General features: G+C 39.6%; 1 protein-coding gene and 1 long non-coding RNA gene across 2 annotated transcripts in view; one reads left to right on the forward strand and one right to left on the reverse strand.

Moving 5' to 3' along the window:
* Nucleotides 1-26,240, forward strand: part of ZNF407 (zinc finger protein 407) — a 331,124-nt gene that overhangs the window by 289,607 nt on the left and 15,277 nt on the right. The gene's annotated exons all lie outside the window — the stretch shown is intronic.
* LOC310848264 overlaps nucleotides 1-26,240 on the reverse strand; it is a 126,791-nt gene that overhangs the window by 14,412 nt on the left and 86,139 nt on the right. Inside the window, exon 6 of the long non-coding RNA XR_014566247.1 lies at nucleotides 190-323. This is a non-coding gene — a long non-coding RNA (uncharacterized lncRNA). The remainder of the gene's footprint in view (nucleotides 1-189; nucleotides 324-26,240) is intronic.

A 26,240-nucleotide genomic window follows, 5' to 3' on the forward strand; every position in this document is an offset into this window, starting at 1 on the left:
TCACAAAATGACTGCCATGAAGCAGGTGTGGTGTAACATAAATTGGCTGCCACAGGGAGCATGGCATAACACAGAGTTAGAGAGACAACCACCCCCAGCAACCTTGCACTTGCCATGGGAAGTCAACTATGTCCTGCTCCTCCTGTTTATGGAGATCAAGCACGCACACTGTTGCTGTCTAATAACAACCTTCATGGGTGCCATAACCCTAGTGGGTGCCGGGTTGTTGACCATTGTCCTAGTGCCTTGAAATTGTTGAAGACTGTATTCAGTATTCTTTCATGTCCAAAGGAGTGTGGGCTTAGGTCTTCTACTGTGCTGATCTGGAAAAGAAAACCCTTGCTTCTCATTATACGGCATATGTATGTACCTATAAATGTATTGTTATTAAACATGTTGCATGCATATGGAGTTGTAAATACTTGGGACAGTTTCCCCAGAAACAAGCAATGAGAAAAGCTGCATGTTAGGGGATAATGTGACAAAATTATAAGCATTCTAAAACAGAACATACTGTTTGCTAATGGCATAGATCTGCTTTATTTATTTTGTTCAGTTCTTATCTAATCATTCTCTGTCCTTTTCTGCAAAATGCATTAGTGACTATAGCCCTGATTTATTCAGGAAAAATTCTCACCAAACTCAGTGTTTGGATAAGCAGTGAAAGATAGGTTCCAGTGGAAGTCATGCTATCACTGATCTGTGGGAGGATAGTGATAGGAACAATAGCAGCATAAATTCAGAATGTGAAGGGTTCTTCTGACTAGTGAACAAAAGCTTTCTTGACTGGTCGTTATGGGTTCATGTAGAAAGTTCATTGGAATCTGCGGTGAAATATTTACTTAGAAATAATTTTAAGCTGACTGATAGGAAAGCATTCCACTTGATGCAGTTCCATATCCATTTCTATCCCAGAACAATGACAAGGCTTTTCTCCAACCTTTGCATTTTGCAGTCACAACTCTGTGGGTGAGAAGCCTTGGGAAAGCTTTATTTTATTTCCAGCAGTGAACTCTTTATAATAAGAATGGGGAGCAGCAATTTATCCCAACTCTTCTTCCTCATCACTGCATAATAGGAATGGGAAGGAGGTGCACATGTTACTACCAAAAAGCAATAGGATTGAAATACCTGATTTAGGCAGGGAGTTTATGCATTCCAATTGAATGTAGCTTGCTTTCAAATAGAACTTCATTATTGGCAGAGCGAAGCATTAATGAACTAATTAATTAAAAATATTTCTAAATCTCTTAAGATTTTAAAAATTTCTAAGCAATGTAAAACAGTAGAAATTATGCACTAAAAGAATAGTGGTATGGAGTGGTATGGAGTGCAACCTTATGGATCTGGAGAAGCCTGGACAAATAATCTGGGGTCACATATGTGATATGGGTATCTGGTGCTGCCAATACATCTATTCTAGTTCTAACTGTAAAGGAAGCACATGTTCAGATTCAGTACTAAATAGTAAGCACACACATACAATACATATAAATTTCTTTTCTTCCTTTTTTTAAATGAATGCTTACAAGGGATAGATATATTATTTATTGGCTTTTTGCTAATAAAATTACTGAGAATTGTGGTGTAATGCTTGAAAGCTACAGCTGTGTTTGTTGCCCATTATTATACAATGAAGGCATTCTTTTTATAACTCTAGGGCAATAATGAGCACTAATTTAGCTACCCTAAGTTGTCAATACATGTTTTATTATACCTGTGGATCTGTTTTCCAGTTTCCCAAGGTAATCCCCCAGTGGAAGTACTATTAGGCATCAGCCATTTGTCAGGAAGCAGTTTGTTTTCTGTTTCATTGCAGAAACTCACATACAGCTTTGTGGCTATCAATTAGAATTTTTAAAACAGTGAATGCTCACCATTGTGAACCGCAGCAGCTTTTCTTTCCACTACAGTAAGAAGCTGCTCTATTTCCAGTGATGACAACAACAACAACAAAGGCCAGTGACTATGTTTGCGACTTGCAACACATGGTTTATTGGTTTTTACCTGTTGTTTGTTGGGGACTGTTGTGAGAATTGTTTAAAGATGCCATGTAAAATATTTGTGCCTCAAAATTCAGATGATAATAATATTTTATTGTTTATGTTTCAGTCTTCTACTAAATATATGTTGTTATGTACATCATAACAATAAATCCATACAATATAATAAAAACTAAACTAAAAACAACAAAAAGAATATAATGCAATCTGTACTTTACCAAAAGTAACAACAGTGACGATGAAAAATGATTAAACCTGGTAACGATAAAACTAGGTGCAACTGGTCAGTGTGTCTGGCTGTTAACCTAAAGGTTAGTAGTTTGAGCCGAGGGATGGCTGTGGTTGGGATTCCTGCATTACAAGGTGTTGGACTAAATATCCCTTGGCGTCCCTTCCAATTCTACAATTCTGTGATTCTATGCCAGCCTATTGAAGCAAGGTCTCCACATCCTGCCAGAAGACACACAGAGACATGGTTCACATATCACATTAAGCCAAACTTTAGCTTAGTGGAACTAGACCAATGTGTGGGTTGCTAGAGGTTTTGGGTTACTGTGCTGTCCAAGCCTGGGTTTGTGCTTAAGTTCTTTTCTCAACAGCCACAAGTTGTAGCCACTGCATTTTGTACCAGTGGGGCTTCAATGCAGAGTTTTTTTCAATAATTCAGTCTTATGGTAACTGAAGCCAAGGCTGTTTTCTCTAAGAAAGGTTGCAAATGGCATGCACACACATACATGTCCACAAAATTAACACTTCAGTTGTGGTTTCTTTTGTTTGTCTCAGTTTCACAGCTTGCCACATATCAAAAATTTGGGATATGTAACAAAAGCAGAAAATCCCTGGTGGTCTGTCACATTAAAGTGGCATTAAATTTTCTCCACTTGGGCTACTGCAAGAAACTCGTAAGTCCTGAAAACCAGCATGGGCAACACTTTTGGGGGTCTTCCTGTTTGGATTTTGGTGAGTTAACTGGGAGGGAGCCATGAAGAACACTTGTCTTCTTATTCTTGCTATCTAAATCCAGTACCAAAATGAGGTTATAAGAAAGTGGCTACCAATAGTTAGCTAAGGATAAATCAAGCTGTGAAAGTGAATGCTTTCTATTGCCATATGGTTTAAACCAGGAACAACTGGTGCAAGGCAACTGCTGCCACAAAATTTATAGCAAAATGCAGTATGAGACTGTTTTGGAGAATTCATAGGGCTTTAGTGCAAGTAATCATGATTAGTGTACAAACAAGCCCTGGAATCGGAAGGCATTTGCTTCCCACAGTGCATTTTAATATGGCTCATGTTTCCTTGTTCACAAATGTACTTTCTGGATAAAGGGAAAGGTGATAAATTAGAAGTATTTGGACCTTTGAAGCCAGTGGTATAGTGAATAGACATTTGTTCTACCTGCATTCATGAAGCGCTCTGGATAGCAAATAACCTCCTGTCCCCTTGCTTGCACTCCAGGAGCAAGAGATTTTCTCACCTCTGGCAAGATCCTTCCCTGACCCAATTTCTTCAAGAATTCCAAAGAATTCTGGGACTGGAGTATCTGTCCCTATTCACAAGGTGCACTTGCTCTGAAGCACACTCTCAGCATTGTAGATGAATAAGCAGGAACAGCAAGGTCTAAGCAGAGGAGTGGAGAGCAGGCACATTTGCATAGCAATTCAGTCCTCCCCTGAGGGCTCTTTTGAGGCTTGCCTGATAAGAGGAGCACAACAAGAGGATTCATTTCTGGCATGTTTAACTGTTAGCTATCTGTAATTGTTTGTGTGGAGGATTAACTCAGGAGGCGGAGGGAAGTGTCCAGTCCAGTTTTTTTCTTTTCCCCTTCTTGCAATTTGGCACTAAAGCAGAAGGAAGAAGCAACCTTTACAGAAATCCTGACAGCATCTGTGTCACATACGTGTGTGCGCGCACATGCATGAACATCCATACAGGGCTTTTAAATGTTTTCTTTTAAAGCTGCTCAGAGCAGCAAAGATGGGAAGAGGTGCAGAAATTCATACTGAAAGTAAGCATATAGAATTGCATTGTGTCAGTCTTTTAAATCTGTAGTATTCTTATTTATTAAATGCCTGCATACAGTTAGTAATCCATATATCTATTCCTAGTACAGTGGTACCTTGGGTTACATACGCTTCAGGTTACAGACTTCCCTAACCCAGAAATAGTACCTCGGGTTAAGAAATTTGCTTCAGGATGAGAACAGAAATCATGTGGCGGTGCAGCAGCAGCAGGAGGCCCCATCAGCTAAAATGGTGCTTCAGGTTAAGAACAGTTTCAGGTTAAGAATGGACCTCCAGAACAAATTAAATACGCAACCAGAGGTACTACTGTAATGCTAAGAAGTAAGGCCTAATGAAATTGTAATAGGGTTGGACTTCGCAGCTGGTAGGTGGACAATAAAGTCTGGCTAGTAAGTCCCGCCGGGACGCAGGTCTTGCCGATCGAAAGGTCGGCGGTTCGAATCCCTGCGGCGGGGTGCGCTCCCGCTGCTCGGTCCCAGCACCTGCCAACCTAGCAGTTCGAAAGCACCTCCGGGTGCAAGTAGATAAATAGGGACCGCTTACCAGCGGGAAGGTAAACGGCGTTTCCGTGTGCGGCTCTGGCTCGCCAGAGCAGCGATGTCAGGCTGGCCACGTGACCCGGAAGTGTCTCCGGACAGCGCTGGCTCCTGGCCTCTAGAGTGAGATGGGCGCACAACCCCAGAGTCTGTCAAGACTGGCCTGTACGGGCAGGGGTACCTTTACCTTTACCTTTAGTAAGTCCCGCCACAGTTTGTAGATCCCTACAAATCACTATTTCTGACGGTAACTCCATGGGAGTGGGAGGAATGATATATTCTATGTTTATATCCTTGGAGGAAGAGCAGGATACAAATGCATTGGATGGTGATTTTCTTTTTATACAACAACAATCAAAATAGAACTCCATGGTTGTTTTTGGCAAGCTATTCGAATTACTATCAATATGATACTAGGTCAATGAAGTGAAGTCATTTCAGGCACTGAGGGTATCTGAATGTGGTTGGTGCTGGACTACAAATTATCTGCACCTTTTATGAATTGTCTGAATGCTTTTGTCTGCTTTCAAAAGCATGTCAACAGGAGGGTAATCTATTAATTGAAACTTAAAGCTCAAAAATGGAATTTTTTTACCTTTAAATGTTTTGTTCAGCGAGATAATTCTTTTAGCTGAAGTGCACGTTTTCCCCAAACTAACATATTTCATTTTGCTAGAAGTTGGCATGGATCCCACTGGTAGAAGAAATTATGTTTGCGCTTCAGCATTTGTTAGCCATGCAGGCCAATGGGTGTTACCCAAGAAAAAGGAGGAGTGAGGCACAGTGTGGTGCTAGAATCTCATATAAATTGTAATTTGTGAAAAATGAACCATGTAGCTGACTTTGTGCTTAGTGTTCTCTTAGTAAACGTAAATGATCCTCCAGCAGAATCTTTGAAGCAGCTGGTCAGATATTGCTAATCTCAAGTTTCCAGAACTTGCATTCAGAATTGTTATATGGGTCTTGAAATCAAATTATGGTTTAGAGAGCACAATGGACTTGAAGGCATGTGATTTGTCTTTTGGTTATGAACATTTTCCAGATATTCATGTGCAGCTATAGTCATAAGGTATATTAACTATTTGCCCCTCCCCATAGTATTTGCAAACCATACAGTTAAGCAACTTGCAGCCTTCTTTAAAAGATCACTTTTATTAATTAGTACCACTAATACAAACCAGAGACACATTAACCTTTCTGCTAGTGTAACCATTCAGGAAGAGAGTAATAATATCTATACATATGAAGACTACATCTGAAAATGGAACAGTAATTTTACTATATGTTGTTTGTTTGCTTCCTCTTTCCCTGTAATGTTTTCAGTTATATTTACTAAGGCAGCCAAGGTGTGACAGATGAACCACATGATAACATTAGTAGAAGATCCAAATCATCATTTCAGTTGTAGCTCTTACACAGTGAAATAAATTGAATGTAAACTAGTTATCCCTGGCCAGCAAATACACAGAGGTGCAAAAAAGACTTGATTATTTTCTTTCCACTCCATCAAGCCACATACTGGCACCTAAAGAACCTTAGGTTTGAGGTAACAGTAATGGAGTCCTTATGGTTTGCAGGATCTGAAGAAGTAGGCAAAATGTCAGGGAAAACCCAGATGTATGGCAACACAATGGAAAAAGCAGTGCAAACAGCTCAAAAAGCTTTAAATCTCTATTTTTGGGTTAGGTTTCCGTAAACAATTTGGATTTTTTTTTTTATAAAGACTTAAGAATTTTGCGGTTATCCTAAAGAAAAAAGCTCAATAACTTCGTGGGTGTCAGAAATTTTACTTTTTGAAATATGGCAACCCTAGAAGTAGTAGTAAATCAACACGTAGTGGAAGTTTGTTAATCTGATTTGTGAGTGCTAATCAACCTGAATGGATTTGCAGTTTTCCTGAAGAGTCAGGTTGTAATCTGGGAGTGCTGCTGGTTTGCTCTTATCTTTGGAGTGACATCTAACATACAAAGCACAAAGCACCTGCTTAGGTTGGTTCACAAGCTGCAGCTATCTTGAACAGAGATAGCCTAACCACAGTTTTCTGTGCTCTACTAACATTCTGTTTGCTAACTACTAGAATGTGTTATTCATCATGCTGCCTTTGAAGACTGTAAGTAGTACAAAATCCTACCTGGGAATTGTCAAAGAGTGAGCCAGCAGTAAATCACACTGTTCAAAGTCGGGGTTCATTTTTAGAAGCAAAAACGAGATCTTTGCTGATTATCAGGCTTAATGAGCACAGCAGCTCATCTCCAGTAGGTCTTACCCCATGAGTTAGTTGCTGAGACTGAAAGTCCCCACCTCCCCACAGCCATCTAGGTCCTCTCCTCTCCAGGGCTTTCCCCTAAGCAATCAGAGACTGTGTCTGTGTGCAGCCTGCTGCTGCGCCACCTGTTTTAGCCCTTTTCTGGGTCTGGGAGACAGAGGAGGGGAACATGCTGCAGCAGAAGGGCGAGACACTCAGGACACTTCACCTTATGATTCTGGTCTTCTCTCCACCACAGACTCTCCAAGCTCACTAAGCCCTGTTACCTCTTCAGCTTCTAACACATCCTCTTCTCAGTCTTCTCCCTCTGACCACTCATCATTGTCCCACCATCACTTTCTGGGCTCTGAGTATTCTTTCCTTGGTGGTTCCCCAGCTGGCTCCTTCCACCATTCCTGTGTACAACCAGTCCATGGCATCAATGGGCACATGAGTCATATTTGTCAGTTTGAAACAACTGCATTGGTTCCCAGTCAATTGCCAACTATAGATCAAAGTTCTATTTTTTAAATAAAATAAAACCTCTAAGGGCCTGCTGTTGTTATTATGATCTCCTTCAAAGTTTCTCCTCTGGGTTCCACCTTCCGCCAGACATAAAGCAGGTAACGAGGGGATATGTGTCTTTTTCCTTTGTGATGCCCAGATTGTGGAATGCTGGCTTGGCACCAGATCTGTTTTCATATTTTTGCAGGCCTTTTAGAGTTGACTTTAATGCTGCTATATCTCTCTTATTGGCTGTTGCCAGTGCCAGCTGTTTCTATTGATTTTTCTGTAAGCCACTCTTGAACCTTCTTGGGTGGGAATGGGGGGAGTTTAAATGTTTTGAATACATGTAAATAAGTAAGTTAAGTAGACTGAGTTGGAAGGTGAGAGCTAAGGAATTGGCAGCATACCAACAGAAGGAGCCACTGTTGAGGAATGGCAATTGGTGATCAGTGTGTCCTTTGGTTTTTGGCTGTATGGACATTTTGTTATGCTACCCATGAGCTTAGAAATGTAGGCAGTTGGTGATATATGCAATTCATATCTTTCTCAAGGGCTATTTACTACTCCTTGTTGAAAAGAGAATCAATAGATTCTTTTCCCACGAGCAGGAATCATTTTTAAGAATATGGGGTAATTTGTCAAATTATTAATTACTTTTCTTTTGTTTTGCTAGTTTGCATTAGACAGATGGAATTCTGATCTTTAACAGCCCCATGACTCATGGAACTGCTTGTGTACTAAAATGCCATTATTAACACAACAGTAGTTTTCAGCAGTTGGTAATTATTGCCATAATTAAACATTTATCAAGAAACAAGTATTTATCATTCATTAAACTTTCATTAAAAATCCATCTTAGCACAAGCTGGATTAGCCAGCGATTTTCGAGTGATAGCTTCTTAACTTCTGGCAGGAACGTGGAGAAAGATATACGTACGGTAATGTTCCAGGAACTGTAAACATTATAGGATTTTGGATGCAGTTTTAAAAAAATATTTATTAGGCTTTGACTGGTATGGGGAAAATAATAGACATTATCATTTGTGTTTTCCAGCTTTGACATTTTCTAGCATCACTTCTGGGGGCAGGAATACACACCATGTAACTGCTATATAGGAAAGTGCTCAGGCAAAGCATGTTCTCCTTCATGGAGAGCACGTGTTGCGGTGGGGTCTAACAGCACACCCCCTCTTGGTTACTGGGCGGGATTGTTTGGATGGCCATGACTGTGATTGGACCAATTTGGGTTGTTTGGGAGATTTTGATGTTACCATTTAGTGGGTTGGCCTGAAGGTTATATATTCTTGGCACGCAGCTTTTTTCAGTCTCTTTTGCTGCGTGCATCGGATCGCCCACCCACCCTCCCTAATTTAGAGCTGTTGCACTTGACATTGCTATGCCTGTCATGGGGTCGTCTGCTTTTGGGGCAGGGGCCTGGTAGGAATTTTGTCCATTTGGCAGATTGGCTGATGCCATTTGGTTTTTGCCTACTGCGTAGCAAATCGTCACGACTTGTAAGGTTGTGGTTAGGCATTGGTTAAAATTGGGTTGGTGGAGGGGTAAGGGTTGGCTGTGCCTGCCCCTCCAATGTTGCTGCTGCAAGGGAATTCCGTTAAAGGAATCCAGGGGTTTGCTATTCTTTTGTCCATATCCCTAGCAAGGGGCTAGGACCGTGCAAGCCCATGGGGGCATGCAGGGAGAGGTGATGGTATGGTGCCCAGCTCCATTCTCTCCCCAATATTGTTTTCCCTTACTGGTTTTCGCTGGAATCCGGAAGTCAGTTCTGTCCCGGGTGGGGACAGATAGTCATAACCAATGCCTAAGCAACCATTCACATTATGTATTTTAATAAAGTTGTGGTCAAAATTATGCCAAAAACCTTAAACAAAATTTTTGTGTGAATTGTGATTTATTTAGGGGGGGTGGCTTGGGGACCTCAACACGCAAAGTAATTTGAACTAGGAGAACTTCTATATGGTTGTCTAGATCATCAAATGTATAGTAATACTTTGGGTGGCCCCCCCCATCCCACTAGTGTGGAAAGTACTTTTTTATCAATCAACAGAGATATTTTGCCATGTATCTTTTTAAAATTAATCTCTGCACCCTGAGCAACACTGGGGTAGTACCCACAGTTTTCCAGAGTTTGCTCACTTTGATTGACTCATTCAGATCATGCACCAATTATATTTTCCATATTGGTAGCGGCAATTAAACTGACTAGTGTAAAATGTTTGTGGTCTTACACTACTCTTGGTTCCATTTTCACCACCCTTATTTTAAATGCATTTAAATCTTCATCTTACTTGCATATTATTATCTTTCTGCGTTAATCATTACCAAGCAAATTGCTACATTCTTTTACACTGCAAGTGATTGGTTTCCTGATCTCGTCATCTCTGATAGGCTGCATTGCCTTCCATTCCATTATTTGCTCTCCTGTTTACAGTTAGGTTTTGCTATTTAACCCTTTTTACAAACTCACTATTCTCTGCTGAGTGCCAATTTGCAAAGGTTAATATAAGTTTAAAACAGCCTATTTTATTGTCTAGTGTGCTGCGGGGAGGGGGGGAAGCATTTGGTAAGTAACACTGTCTTGGAAAGGCTGGTCACAAACATACTAGCAGTTCACATCATAGCCTGTATTCAGCAACTTTGTTTGTGTTTTCTCTTGGGCAAAAAATTTACTGTATCAGTGCTTTTATGTCACAAGAATGAATTGAATTTGTACCCTTTAGTGCAAACAACAATAGACAGTGTGGTAACCTAGTGGAAAACAAATAGACGCCCCGTCCCTGATGGGGATTCAGAGAGGTTCAGAAAGATGGAGCTGACGGTAGAGAGGTGGCAGATAAAAACAGGCCGAAGCAGGAAAGAATCCTGCGGTCATTTATTACCATGCCATCTTCATAGTGTTTGCTGAACCAAGGTGCAGAGTAATGATTCAGACAAATGATGTTAATAATAATAGCTGGCCCTTTGGCAAAAACTGAATACCTGGTATTGCAGTGTGAGACCTAATCAGATTCTCTCAAACTTTACTTCAAAAATGATAGAATTTTCTAACTTCAGTTTTCTCCCTGTCAATTGATTCCCTCTAGATATATCAGTTTAGAATAAAAGGAAAAAGAAGAAGGTGATAAGGACTTGTTTTCCGAACAAGACAGACAAAGGCAGTCAGAATGGTTGTGCTCTCCACATGTAACAAAAGCTAGTATTAAAATGTTTCTGCTGTGCACGTTCATACTCCTTAGAAATAAGAGTGAGCAGCTACTTCAGACATCATGTGTACAAGTATAATCAATAGCCGTACCTTGATTTAGCCACGACAGATCAGTTTTGTGGGTTTTTTAAGGAATTTCAACATTTTTAATAACTGGTATATTCCTTTTATTGCTGTCTTTTTATTGGTCACATTAATTCATTTTTACGGTATTATATAAGTTAAGGCTTCATCCCCCAATATATGCTTATTATTATTCTGTAAATTACAGTGCACTCTAATATTTTTTCCTTTAATTTGTTTTAATTTATATCATACCTGTGCATTTGAGAAATACAGAATATAATTATATTTTAATAGCTGCAGTTGAAACAGCATCTGTTTAACTCCAAACAACATCAGACTTATTAATTAGCTGCATTTTGGCATCAATTTATCACACATGATTTGACACGTTAGATACTTGAAGCTTAAACTATTTGTGTAACAGAGGAAATAAATAAATAAATAAAATGGATACAGAAGACACTGTTATAGATCATCTGAAGGGGGAAATTATGTTGGCATGTGGGAGGTTAATGTATACACTAAAGATTTCTTTGCTTGATTTGCTATTTTCTTCTTCATAACTCTAGGTAAACAGTTTGTGCTGCCATTTTATACACAGGTTAAATGTAGTTGCAGGCTATTATACATCATTAGAGTAAGTAATATTCATTCACAGAAGAAAAATGGAAGCTTTTCACTTGTAGCCACTTGGACATTTCATTTTTCATATAGCACGCCACTGCAAAAATTAGTTGTGGCAGGCTTGATATACTTTATAGTCTGGTACCCTGAAATTAAGCAATGAATCACACCATTTTGGCTTATTAGAGCTAATGCATTTTTTCCTGATAGCATATTTTGTAAAACAATACAGTTTGCACAACATGCTGCTGCATCAGACCTAATAATTTCTCACTTCAGCCTTTTCAGTAGCTTGTCACAGAACCTTGAAAACACTGTATTCCATTGCTTTCTCTGAGCTGTTGCTGCCATCATGCACTATCCGTTTTCTAGATCAATGAGACCCAGCCTTTTCCCATGCTATGAACTGCATGTCATATACATGCAGCATCTCAGGCCAATATATTTAACAATATATTGCCTTATTGGACCTGCCTTTTGCTCAACTCTGTTACAGTCCAACCCCCTCAGTTAATCCCAGCCACATCCTCCCATGATCCTGACTGCTTCCCATCCAACACCAATTCAGTCTGATTAACTTCCTTCCAATGATTCTGGCAAAGGCCTATTCTTGGCTTTCGTAAAGAATGTCCCTATTTTTATTGGAGAAATGTTGGAGGGTATAGAAACCCCATTATTAACTGCAGCACCTCCTTTCTTAAAAATGCCAGGTGCCTTTTCATCTCATTTCAGCAACCAGTGGATAACAGGCTAGGAAGTATGTCAGGTACTTTATATAACTAATAGAAAGGCAGATATAAGTTTTATAAATTTAATAAATAAATCCCAGTATATTTCAGTTGATCTCTCTCTAAATTTGCAATATTCTGTTCTCTGGTGCCCATTTCTGGATGCCTTCTCATGTCTACTTGTGATCTCTGCTCTCCTTCCGTCCACAGCCCAGTCATTTGTAACACAATTCGCCTTTTCATATTATGGTTAGATACACCATCATCCGTCCAGCAATAACCACATTAATACACAGAGCAAAGTTATTCAGCTGAGCTTAATTGAAGTCTGACTATGTAATGATTGAGTGAATAGAGGCTTTTAAATTGTGCTGCAGGCCCCAGTGTACAATATTTGGTCAATAACAAATTTATTACTAATTATATCCAATAAATAGAAAATAGAATATATTTATTTCTGCATGGCAGCTACCACATTTGAGGAGAATAATAATTGAAAAGGAACTCAAAACTGAAATAGAAATAAAAGGAAAAATGCTGCAGCAACACAACTGAAGTCCTTTGCTCTTGCAGTTATTGTACATTATAACTAGAGAGTCCCAACGGCAGCTTTTGTGTGTGTCTGATTATCAGTGGGCATTGTCCCCACTTGCCTGCGGAATACATTAAGAAGGCCACTTTTTGGGGTTTGAGAATTCTGTTAGCTGAGTTGTTTTGTGATAGTGCGAGGTATCATTGTACAATAGGATCTATAGATATTAATGTCAAGAAGAAGAATGTCTTATTTGCCCTTTCTCTTGGGTTATTGCATGGGTTACACAAAGACTGCAAAGAGTGTATTGAAAACAAAGAAAATAAGAAAGTAGTAGAGGAACTAATAGCACTGCCAAGAAATGGCAATTTCACTTTCTCCAGAAATAATTTGTGTCTATTGCTCTTTGTTCATACAGAAACACTTGCCCCCTCCCTAGGAACCATTAATATTAATACCTCTGACAGAAACATGGCACACATCCTTCACAGACTTGGAGTCCTTTGGAAGAAAATGCGAGGGGAAAATAATCCAATATTTACTTACTTACTTACTTACTTACTTACTTACTTACTTATTTTAAGAAGTTATACACCACTGTTCAGCACATCCGGGTCTAAAAGCGGCTTACAAGTGGATAAAAACATACAATATACAGAATCGGAAAGATAAATTAAAGCATCAGAGAATATAATATTAGAACAGCATTCCTGATGTAAAGGCCTCCTGAAATACCATCTTTATGTTATGGTGTGATGCAAGGATACATTATGGCTTAGAAGACAGAAGTCATCAGAGACATGTTGTGCATAAAATTATTGCTCTGTTTTGATTACCTTTACAGTGTGGTGTACATTCATTTTATTGGGAGGGAGCAAGGTTGTAGCAAAGGCTTGACAATTGCCTGTGCAATCTGATATTGTTTAAACCCATGATTGGGTTGCTGTGGGGTGGGCAAGAATGATATATAATTCTATTTCTGAAATTCTTCTGAGCAGTCTGTCTAAAAATATAAACGTGGGCTAGATCTGTAATCATGTATTAAAGCCCTAACAAATATTTTAACCAGCCTGAAATATATGTTATAAACAAGGAGCTACCTCCCCTCACCTTCCTCAAAATAGCATTGTTGCTTAGGCATGCAATTTTCAAAAATGACAAACAAGGGTGGTACATTTCCCAAGGTGAATGTGAGCTGAGTGATTAGCTAGTACTTTAGCTCTAGTTTCTTGCAAATTACAGACATAAGAAACCCTACAATTTATATGTACTTTTGGAAGTGAATGCTTTAATCCCATGATTCATGAAAGCAAAGTGGTAATAATTTAAGTACCATATTTTATTTATCCCTCAGAGTTGTCAGCTGATACCAGAAGTATTTTCACTATTTTTGGGTTGCTGCCTTTGGCCACCTAATTGCTTCTTAGGAAGTAAGAGGGAATTGCTTATATAACGACAAGGATAGTCTTTGGCAGCGTCAAGCCAAAGCATCAGTCAGTCCATCTGGGTAAAATCACAAGCTGACTCCGATATTGCTAAATATTTATACTGTCAAATACACACAGACATCCAGATGAAAAGAGGCATTCATTAGGAATTCTCCAGCTTGTCAGTTTAAAGATGTAGATTAGAGCAAAACCTCCCACTATGGTACTGAGAGCTCAGGAAAAGTCTATATTTAGCCATTCTAAGCAATAAATATCATCATATTGCCTCATTTAGGTAAATAGAGAATAAATATTGTCAAGATGATCCTAGAGATAATGTAAACAGATCCCTGTTCAGAGTCTATGTTACTAGGGTAAGTTCCAGGACATTGAAATGCTGATGACGCTTTCTGGTTTAACCCTTTTTTCCTAATCACAGCCCCCTCCCCCTTTTCAGATAACAAGACAGATTTTATTCAGGGCATGTGAGTGAAGGAAAGCATGACTTTTTTTAAAAAGTGAGGTGATTTTGTGTATAAGTAAATTACTGTATTATGCTAATTAGTGGTTTTGCTTTAATTTTTTTTAACGTCACTAAAGGCTTCTGGTGTGGGGCGGGCAGAATAAAGATATCTGTAGCAATACTGTGCTTCACTCTGCAGCTTAACATGGAAACTGACAAAGGCTATCAATCACAGGAGAACATTGCTCCTTTAGGATGAAGACATTATTTCAACATTATACCAAGTTAAAGCCCATTCTGGAATGTATTGTACACCCCATCTTTTTTCCAATGATTACATACACTTGGTTGTGAGCCCTGTTCATCAAGGTACACCTAAACAACAAGAACAAAAACAAGTTCATAGTTGCTGGGTTATCTTTATATTTAAATTAATAAAAATAGGCCCAGTAAGTGAACTAGTTGTAGGAATTTGACTACATTGCACACGCACGCACACACACACACACACACACACACACACACATATACATTGTCCATAAGGAGAAGGGTAGCCAACATCTAGAGTTTAGTTAATTATACTAGATGATTTTTTTAGATTAATAATTAACATCTCTTTATAACTAAATATCCATAATTAATCAGCAAATCATAATGTGAAGACTAATTAAGTTCCAACTCAAATCTTAACAGAAAATCCATATTACTATCCAGCATCATTAATTACTCTAGTAATCAAAGTTATTCCTCCTGGGATTTGACATAAAGCTTTGTAGGTTTATAAACTAAGCTATTATCTCAAAAAATATTTTGAAAGTAGCTTTAAATCGCATTATAGATAACTGCCATTAGATTGGATATTTAAACAAGTTTCCATTTCCCCTATAGTACATTAACAATAATTCACCCAGATTTACCCAAAGTATCAAGGGACATCACCTTTCTCACTCCCCCCCCCCTTTCTTTTGAGATTTTATACAGCTTTTATTTGGCCTAAGTATCTGCTTTGCAGTGTCTTTTGAAATAAGCTTCTCTCTTCATGGGTTGTTTTCCCTATGGCCCTTGGAGTGCTATTTTGCAATGTAAAAATGAATTACAGTGTATCTATGCTGGCATTATAAAAAGGAACAAAAAGAGAGAAAATAGAATTTGGATTGCATTGAAAGAAAATATAGTACTATTTGATCAAAGCTAAGTAGGAAAGGAAGAAACAAAACAGGAATTCTTAAAAAAAATCCACTATAAACCAATCTTACTTTAATTAGTAGGAACATCAGAAAAAGAGACATTTGAAATGCATTCACTTTAATTCTGAATAATTATAAAAGGCCATGGTTCATAGTCGCAATCTGAAATGTAGCTGCTTTCTATATAGAAAGCAAAGGGTTAAAAATCCACATTTTTCAATTAGTTTTAGCACCAGATCTTCTAAGAACACACCATCTGATACTGTTCTTTTGTGTGGCAGCTGTAAAAATTCCAAGCAATTTTTACTGTCAAGGAAACTCTTGACTAAATAGAGGCTGTTAACTTAAGCAGATATCTGAGGTTATTTGGTGGCACTCAAGAACTCACAGCACTTCAGCTAATGGGTTATGATCAGAAACTGTTCCTAATAGCCAGCTAGACGGATCTGAATATGAAGATTTCTATAATTTTGTTGTCAGCTTGTGATGTACTCTAGTGCTAATTATTTGGAACAATTATGTTTTCCTAATAACAAAAGAAGAAGCAGTGAATTAAGCAGGCTTACCTTCAGATCTTTAGATAACAGTTTAAATGCACTTGCCATTAAGAAATAACATTTCTTTTTTCCCCCCTGTATGGAACCCTAATTATTGAAGATGCTTGTCTTTTAAATGTGTTTCCTCTACTTCTTTTAAGTATGTTCAGTGTGTCAGTTTACATTGATGAATGTACTAACTAGTATTTTCTCAGTCTTAGGTTTATGCCCGTACCTCCCATAGACTGCTTACTTCATTTGCTTATTCAAAAACCGTAATTAGTGCGGTAATTAACATGTGGATCCTTCAAAGGGAGACTGTTAGAATCATGGGACACAGCCCATCATTCTTGCTGATGTATGGATGATAAAGAGATGTAGGTTGAGGTGACAACAGGATTTGGATTACAGCACATTAAGTGAGCTGCAGGGAAATTCAGAGAGGACCTTAGTCCATAGAGCCTTTCCTTTTGAAAAAAGTAATTATCCACACTGTTTCTATAATGCATCTAGGTGTTATCCAGCGTTTGCAGCTGTCAAATCATTTGCTTTAAAAACACCTTTTTATAACTTAACTTTTGAGTTTTGCACATTATTTCTTAACCAATTACAGAGCCAAGGTGCCAAGATGTTAAAAAAATAATCATCTACAGAACCATAACAGAGAGAAAGAGAGAGAAAAAGAAAAAGAATGTCTTTGTGACAATTGATTTCAGACAATTTGATGGTAATTTTTGAGTTGATGTGGTTTAGAGTCTTAAAATTGCAGATATAAAGGAAAGCCCCATTTTTGCTCAGCTCCCCAGAGGAATTTTTTTTGTGTGTACATTCCACTTTTCAAATAAGATGAATTTGTGGCATTTTCCAAGACAAAGTGAGTGAGTTATGCATATGAAGATGAATTTTTATGGCACCAATAGATGTCCCTTTGATATGTCTGCAGCTGATGCCTACAGTAGTGTGAATTGAAACACTAGTTTAATCCATGTTATCTTCCCTGGCCTTTTTATTTGCCATAACTAGTGACTTTCCTCTTTACAATGTTTAAGTCAATGCTCTGCCAGAGGGATCAAAAAGTCTACATGGAACCCTAGAGAGGCAGCTTGTGGGACTAGGTGAAATGGCATCTGTACATAGGGTATAGCTTTATTTGCTAAACAGATCATTTGAAAAACTCCTTAGGGTGTTTCTGCCCTTTTTGTCCCACAGAATAGTGGAAATCTATTCTAGACAGGTGACCTTATGCCCGTCACGTACTATGAGGTTTGTGTCTATTAAGATAGGCTGGTGGAAGGTGGAGACCAATGTATGATTGTAGGTTGTTTTGTTACTACTAATTGTCACATATACAGGTCATCTGTCTCATAGTTCCTAGGGCCAGTTGATTCATCACAGCAACATTTATTTTAATGGTGCAGAGTCCTGAACCTGCACACGTTTGCATGCCTAATTGTATGTGTATACCTATATGCATAATGAAAGTTATACAAATGTACAGAGCCATTCAGCAACTTTATTAATGTACATGAAATTATACACATCCATGCAAGGGAGACAGAGGTCAAATAATATAGCTTGAAGTTTTAGTTTGTTTCTGAGCAGACTTTTTCTCTGGAGCATTCCCCCCCTACTCAGACCGACTGAGTTTGTTTCTGGTTGATGTAGCAGAAGATAATTGAGCAATTATATTCAACACAAGGTGTGGTTGTCACTGGATAATCACAGTACTATGCATTATGAGTTATTCATACAGCTGCTTAGAAGTGTTTATCTTTTATTCTATGGAGAGATGCTTTTTGCCATTCAGAATAAAAGACTTCCATACTGTTCTCTGAAATCACATAATATGTGCAATTAATAGATATTTTTAACTGTTGAGTAATCACATTAGCCCTTGCTTATCAATAGGCAGGTTTTAGGAAGCATTGAAAATATGATTCTAATTTGTGAATAACAGTTCGGAATTCACCTCATAATTCATAGGTGTGACCTCACTGAACATTGTAATTAATGGGTGTTATGTCATCTCCAGGAGTTATGAGATTTTTCAGAGCTTTTAATTGCTTTTCAATGAAAGTCATTTGAGCAATGCTATGAATACAATTGTCCTTTGAGAGTAGTGTAGTCAGAATGTAGCTGCTCCAGAGATGTCTTGGGTCTCTTCATACAACACCTCGTGTGGTGTAGCGCCTAACATAAAACATAAGAAAAGCCTGCTGGATCAGGCCAATTGCCCAGCATGTCCAGCATCTGATTCTCACAGTGGCTGACCAGATGCCTATGGGAAACCCACAAGGAGGACCTGAATGCAACAGTACTGTCCCCTCCTGTGGTTCCCAGCATATTGCCTCCAACCACAGAGGCAGAACATACCCATCATGCCTAGCAGCCATTGATGTCGCCATTGACAGATTTATCCTCCTTGAATTTGTAAAATCCTCTCTTCAACCATCAAAGCCAAGAGCATGTTGTGAAATTCAATCTCATCTCACCTATGAGCTTATGAATTGTAAGGTATTTGTCAGACTTGGCTTTCCTCCCCACCCCTCAGCAATTTTAAATATACAGATAATAATATTGACTAACAATAAATGTTGTCATGCGGATTAATGAGAATATATGAGATTAATGAGGATACAAAGTGCTTTAAAAACAAAAAGGTGTTATTTAAGCACTAGGTAGGGACATGGGTGGCGCTATGGTCTAAAAAACTACAGAGCCTAGGGCTTGCCGATCAGAAGGTCGGTGGTTCGAATCCCCGCAATGGGGTGAGCTCCCGTTGTTCGGTCCCAGCTCCTGCCCACCTAGCAGTTCGAAAGCACGTCAAAGATAAATAGGAAATCTGCAGCGGGAAGGTAAACAGCATTTCCGTGCGCTGCTCTGGTTCACCAGAAGCAGCTTAGTCATGCTGGCCATATGACCAGGAAGCTGTCTCCAGACAAACACCAGCTCCCTCGGCCTATAGAGCGAGTAAGCGCGCAACCCCAGAGTCGTCCGCGACTGGACCTAACGTTCAGGGGTACCTTTACCGTTACCATTTAACCACTAAGTAGTGTTGCAGAATAATCCTTGTATTTAGGGTCGCTGAACTGGGCTACCAGAAGAACACAGCTTAGGATGGTTATAATAAGCTATGTATAATAGTCTCTCTCTCGCTCTCTCGCTCTGTCTGTGTGTGTGTGTGTTTCCACACAGCAATTGTGGCTTTGGTGTTGCTTATGCATGCAAGTTTTTCACAACATATTCATGATGTCATCCTTATAATGCCATTCCATATTATTTCCCTATTTAATCCAGATTTACCATTTGTGCAGTTTATTTTACTTAATGGTTTTTTTGTTTTTTTTGTTTTTAAGTGTAAACCCAGATTAAATGGGAAATAATATGGTACAGCATTTTGGTGAGGATGGTGTCATGTGGATGCTGTACAAAATTTGCATGGATGAGCACCACCAAAGCCACAATAAACAGCCTACTGGAAGTGTCCTAAGTGTAAAAATTGTGTCCGACCTCCATGCCCTCCCACTCCTGAGATGATGTTAAGCTGTAAAACAGTACAGTTTATAATATCACATCTCCCTCAGGCTTTTCTGCAAGCAGAAAGTTTTACCAGTTGTTCAGGATAAGGAAAAATAGTTGTTCAGGACCAACCTTTTGCCAGACTGCAGCTCCACTCATTGAATTACTCCTGGCCGCCTTGGTTGGCCTGGGAACTTCCCTCCCCATTTGAATTACAGGACAGCTGCACACTTCAAGAGGAGCCTGCATGGAGATGAGGCATATACAAGCTGTGGCTTATTCCTAAAAGAAATGGTTTTGTTTCTTTGAGATAAGTTCTGAAATATGCAAAAAAAGAAAAAAGTGATGGTTCTTCTGAGAATACACTAGCCACTTTCCCCCCTTGTTACTGAGTAACCACAGTTGTTCTACAACAGGCATTCCCAACATGTGGCCCTCCAGGTGTTTTTGCCTACAACTCCCATGATCCCTAGCTAACAGGACCAGTGGTCAGGGATGATGGGAATTGTAGTCCAAAACATCTGGAGGACCAAAGGTTGGGGATGCCTGTTCTACAGTCTTCTGCATTAGTTGGTGTGTCTTGAAGGTCTGCTATCCAGGCAGTCTAAATCCCAGTTTCCTTTGCTCTTTTTGAAGGAAAGCCATAATTTTTAACACTTATGGCAAAGGTACTTTGTTCATCTTTGCTGTATCGAAGAAAATAACATAAAATATTATCAATTAGTTAATAATGAGTAGGTTTTTTAGTTTTCCTGAAACTGAAAATTGTTGGTCACAATCACCCTGCAGGTATTACCCAACTGCCTGAGAAATTCTGCCCTGTTAGCTACAGCTTTTACTCTCTAGATCAGGAATGGAGTACCTGTTGGGCCCAACACTTATCAGCCCCACCTAGCATGACTAATGTCACAGGATGGCAGGAGTTGTAACTGAACAATATATGGAGGATTACAGGCTCCCCAAACCTGCTCTAGATCTGGACAAAAGCTTTAAAAACTCCCGCTGATTCATGCTGGAGCAAGTCTACTAAACTAAGACTTGCTTGTGAATAAACACACATCTCACTACATTAAAACATTTTATATAATGCAAGTAGAACTGAGACTGTACAGACTAGAAAATAAAGTACTATCATCCTGATAACTTTTGGCACAAAACCCTTTTAAAAGACTCCTGACAACAATAGATGGGCAATTAGTTCACATTTGAAATAACAAGGAAGTAACATAGAATTTAACCAATTAACTCACATCCAATTATTTAACCCCCCCCTTCAAACATTTTAATGGACAAATAGAGTTGTATGTAAAAAAAAATAAATATACAAGTTACCATCTGAAAAATATTGTTTTGTTTAGATAATCCCAACCTTTCTTTTTGTTTGTTTTGGGGGGGTTTTTTGGTGCCGGGAAAAAAAATACCCAATCTTTCCTTCTCCCAACACTGATATAAAGGTTGTGTTGAGTGTACGTATCTTTCCACCCAGTAAACAAGGTATTGCTTTATCTCTCCATTTATTGCTGAGAAAACATGTATTACCTGCTACATTGACACCAAATTGGGGTGATCATGAAAATACTTCCTCCTCTTTGGATAATCTTTTGTTATAACACTTCACCTCCCCCCCTTTTTGGTGGGGAAAATAAAATATAGTATGTAAACCAATTATTCAACCAAATTACTTTGATCAGTGGGAACTGACAATTAGTGTTACAGCATCTCAACAGTGAAATCCACACAATAGAGCAGTCTGCTCTGCGAATTAAATGAACGTAGTGAATTTATTTTATGCAGCAAGCACAAGAGAGAGAGAGAGAGAGAGAGAGAGAGAGAGAGAGAGAAGGATGAATAAAATCAGATTTGTTCAACTGTTTTCTTACTCATTCTGTTCAGCATGTTAGAAGTTAATTGTTTCATTTTTCTAATTGATAGTTAATGTATTGTGACAGCTCTCCTGACAGAGCTCTAGATGACTAATGTCAGCACTTAGAAAATATTCACAGGGGAACCTGCTGATCAGTTAATCAATGGCTCTTAGAAATTTGCCACCCCACCAGCCACTGTTTGGATTGCCAATAGCAGCAGACCAAGTACACATTGGTCAGGCTGTGCTTGTAGTGCTGTGTGCCCTTAATTCTTTTAATTCTGTCCCCCTCCCCATAAAATACACACTGTAGAATAGAATGTAAGGCACATACAAAGCAAAGGCACATGACTAGGTTTATTCCCAAAGCTCAAGCACATCATCAGCACTTCCATGAAATAGCTGTGAAGCTGCAAAAGCATTCTGGGTATTGTCATGCAAATGAGAATACCAAGCACACCACTTTGCTTCAAAATTGCTCTGCAGTGACAATTAGTTTTTAAAACAGAAGTAGGTTTTGTCAGACTTAAGCTTGCAACCATAACCCTATACACAGTGTGGAACCAACTTCCAAAGGGGAGGGGAAGGGAAGCATTGAGAAGCCTGCATAACAAATCCCAATTCAACTTTTCTGTGTTCAAATTATCATACAGGGAACTATAAGCTTCCAAGTGCAAGATTTATTCCAATTTAATCATATGGCTGCTACAAAATTGGAAGTCCTTTGTATACACAGAGCTGATCTGTGTGTAATGCTAAGCCAAACAATGGTTTAGTGTGAACGTGTGCATTCCTGGAGAGAAGATAGTGACCACTGCTCTCCATTCCAGGTTCTCTTACTGCTTGCTGCACAGCTGTGACCTAAGCCACGATTTTGGCTTAGCATGCTCTCCAAACCAAGACTTGTGGTTTGTAATGCTCCATACAAAGCCATGGGCACTCCTGTCCCCTCTTCCAGAAAGGCAAAATTCCCTGCGTGTGCTGCCAGCCACTCTTCCCTACATCCAGCTCTTCTCATTTTCCCTTCCCTGAATTTTCTTTTCCCTCGAGACTTGCCATAGATCTACCTCACCATCCTTTCAAAGCATTCTAAACTTTTTCCTTTGGGCTGGGATTGGGGGCACCTGAAACTGATATATGAGCTTTATCCCTTCCCAGACCCGCTGAAAGAGGCAGTTATCAAACCGCTTCTTAAAAAACCTTAGATGTGGCTAATATGGCCAACTATCGCCCAGTCTCAAATCTTCTATTCTTGGGCAAGGTGATTGAGCGAGTGGTTGCTGAACAACTCCAGGCATGTCTGGAAGAAGCGGACCACTTGGAACCCTTCCAGTCGGGATTCAGGCCTCACCATGGGACTGAAACTGCCTTGGTCGCACTGGTCGATGATCTCCGGCGGACTAGGAACTGTTTCCTAGTTCTGCTGGATCTCTCAGCGGCTTTTGATACCATCAACCATAACATCCTTCTGGACCGTCTACAGGGACTGGGAGCTGGGGGCACTGTTATACCCTGGTTCTGCTCCTTCCTCCTGGGCCATATTCAGAAAGTGGTGGGGGGGGATGTGTCTTCAGACCCCACTTGTGGGGTGCCTCAGGGTTCTGTCCCCTCCCCCATGCTTTTCAACATGCATGTAGCCGCTGGGGGAGATCATCGGGGGTTTGGGCTGGGTGTTCATCAGTATGCGGATGATACCCAGCTCTACCTCTCTTTCAAATCAGAACCAGTGAAGGCGGTGAAGGTCCTGTGTGAGTGTCTGGAGGCAGTTGGAGGATGGATGGTGGCTAACAGATTGAGTTTGAATCCTGACAAGACAGAAGTACTGTTTTTGGGGGACAGGAGGCGGGCACGTGTGGAGGACTCCCTGGTCCTCAATGGGGAAACTGTGCCCCTGAAGGACCAGGTGTGCAGCCTGAGAGTCATTTTGGACTCACAGCTGTCCATGGAGGTGCAGGTCAATTCTGTGTCCAGGGCAGCTGTTTAGCAACTCCATCTGGTACACAGGCTGAGACCCTATCTGCCCGCAGACTGTCTTGCCAGAGTGGTGCATGCTCTAGTTATCTCTCGCTTGGACTACTGCAATGCGTTCTATGTGGGGCTACCTTTAAAGGTGACCTGGAAACTACAACTAATCCAGAATATGGCAGACTGGTGACTGGGGAGCAGCCGCCGAGACCATATAACACTGGTCTTGAAAGACCTACATTGGCTCCCAGTACGTTTCCAAGCACAATTCAAAATGTTGGTGCTGACCTTTAAAGCCCTAAACGGCCTCGGTCCAGTATACCTGAGGGAGCAACTCCACTCCCATTGTTCTGCCCGGACACTGAGGTCCAGCACCGAGGGCCTTCTGGTGGTTCACTCACTGCAAAACCAAGTTACAGGGAACCAGGCAGAGGGCCTTCTTGGTAGTGGCACCCGCCCTATGGAACACCCTCCCACCAGATGTCAAAGAGACTTTTAGAAGACATATGAAGGCAGCCCTCTTGAGGGAAGCTTTTAATGTTTAACAGACTATTGTATTTTAATATTTTGTTGGAAGTAGCCCAGAGTGGCTGGGGAAACCCAGCCAGATAGGCGGGGTATACATAATAAATTATTATTATTATTATTATTATTATTATTATTATTATTATTGCACGTAGAAGGCCCCAGGCTTAATCCCCAGCATCTCCAGGCAGGACTTGGAGAGATCCCCGTTTGAAACCCTGGAGTGCTACTGTCAATAACTGTTCCTACACAATGTTTCTTCCCCCATCATAACTGGGTGTTTTTTCTGTATGCTTTTAAAGAATTGTTGTTTACTTTAAACCTTTTTAAGAATGAAGTGATCTAAAGAAGTGCTTAGATAGTACTAGCTCCTATGAGAGGATGGATATTCTCATGTCAGTCCCAACCCAATAGAGGTCTGTTTTTATGTTCTTGTATTATTTTATAAGGAAATGCTAGATTATCACTTCCATTCACAACAGCAAAAAAATTAACTCATTTATTTATTTAAAATTAACTGTTAAGAGGTGTGGTAGCTTTTGAGGCACAAAGAAAAAAAGGCAGAAAACAGTGATTTCGTTGAACACTTTTATGCTTCTATGATGTCATCTAGCTATAAATGAAAAATTGCCATTTGAATCAAAGAAAAGGAGAAATCTACAATGTATATTTTTAAACTAGAACTCCAGGCGACCAGTTGATCAAACAGAACATATTAAAATTGCTGGCTCAGTTTTGGGCATTCACAGACTTAATTGGCAGTCCCTTTGCCCTCTTGCACTTAAGCCTGTAGCTTCCTTTGTCTACAGGCATGATGTAAAGTGACAGTAGCTGAGGTTTCCTAAAAAGGAAGCATGCAGTATGACAGACCCATCTGTGACTGCCTTCTGAAACAAAAATGCCCAATTCTGTCATTACTGCCTTTTGTTTCTGCACAATGCTTTCCATGTGACTGTTTTGTGAACGCTTGCTGGTAGAGTCCATAAGCTACAATTTATCTCACTCCTTGCCTTATTGTGCCCCTTGTCCCCAGTTATCATACTTGCTTCCTTGCCAATTCATGCTCTTCTCCAGCTTTCCATTAAACCTACAAATGCTCCTAGCAATCTTTCACGTTACGGAAATGCACACCTAACATGTGCTATATGGATTGTGGATCAAAACTAAACTGCAAAAAAACATTTCATCAGTTACAAGGACGTAAGTGTACGGTTTGTGTTAAGTTCCAGAATCCATAAACCTGTAACAATTTTATTATATTGGTGTCAGTTTTCATTATTTTCATGAATGGGTGTTCCCTGCTTAATGCGCAGTATTTGCATCTGATGAACCAAACAGTTTAAACACAGTTTGTTTAAATGCTTTATAAATTTATATTCAAATTTATCAGGAATAATTCTATTTGAAATCACATAGGACTAAGTACATTTACTGTAAAATACATTTGAGTTGAAATGCCTGAACCAGCTCATTAATCTACAGATCTGCAATATAATTTTAGTTGTGTTTTTAAGGGAGTAGTGGGGGGGATGTTGTTTCATTGTGGTTGGTGTTGCTTTTAGTGAGAAATTGTTTAGAGAATCAAAGCATAAGCTTTCTTTAGCAAAACAAACTCATGAATGCATGGGGTGGGCTGTCAATACCTTGTATTCTTCTGTTGTCTGATGTTGCAAGAGTATTTCTTGGGGAAAAGGCAACCGGAAGTATTTTGTACTTCAGAGGTTAAGAACAGCGGCTTAAATTCTACCGAAAAAAATGCTTTTCTGTGAGTGCAGGACACACACAAACAAGCCCTGTGATCAAAACAAAAAAAAATCCTTCCAGTAGCACCTTAAAGACCAACTAAGTCAGTTCTTGGTATGAGCTTTCGTGTGCATGCACACTTCTTCAGATACCACGACGAAAGCTCATACCAAGAACTGACTTAGTTGGTCTTTAAGGTGCTACTGGAAGGATTTTTTTTTGTTTTGACTATGGCAGACCAACACGGCTACCTATCTGTAACTGGAAGCCCTGTGATGTGAACCAACATTTACTTATCAAAGGAAATGTAAACAGGGAGGAGATGGTAGTTTCCCAACCTCTCAGATCAATCTTCTAGTGGCAACTGCTTCAGTGTTTGCAGTCCCCATATTGCACAGTTGGGTCATAAATACAACACCAAGTTTATATTGAAGTTCAGTACAATCCAGTGCTGCTGAATAACGTTCATGCATTTCAGTACAACTTGCTGAGGAAGCCTCATGGAAATAGAATCAGAATTGTA

Source organism: Podarcis gaigeae (genome assembly GCF_964106915.1).
Source record: "Podarcis gaigeae genome assembly, chromosome: 7".
Lineage (NCBI taxonomy): Eukaryota > Metazoa > Chordata > Lepidosauria > Squamata > Lacertidae > Podarcis > Podarcis gaigeae.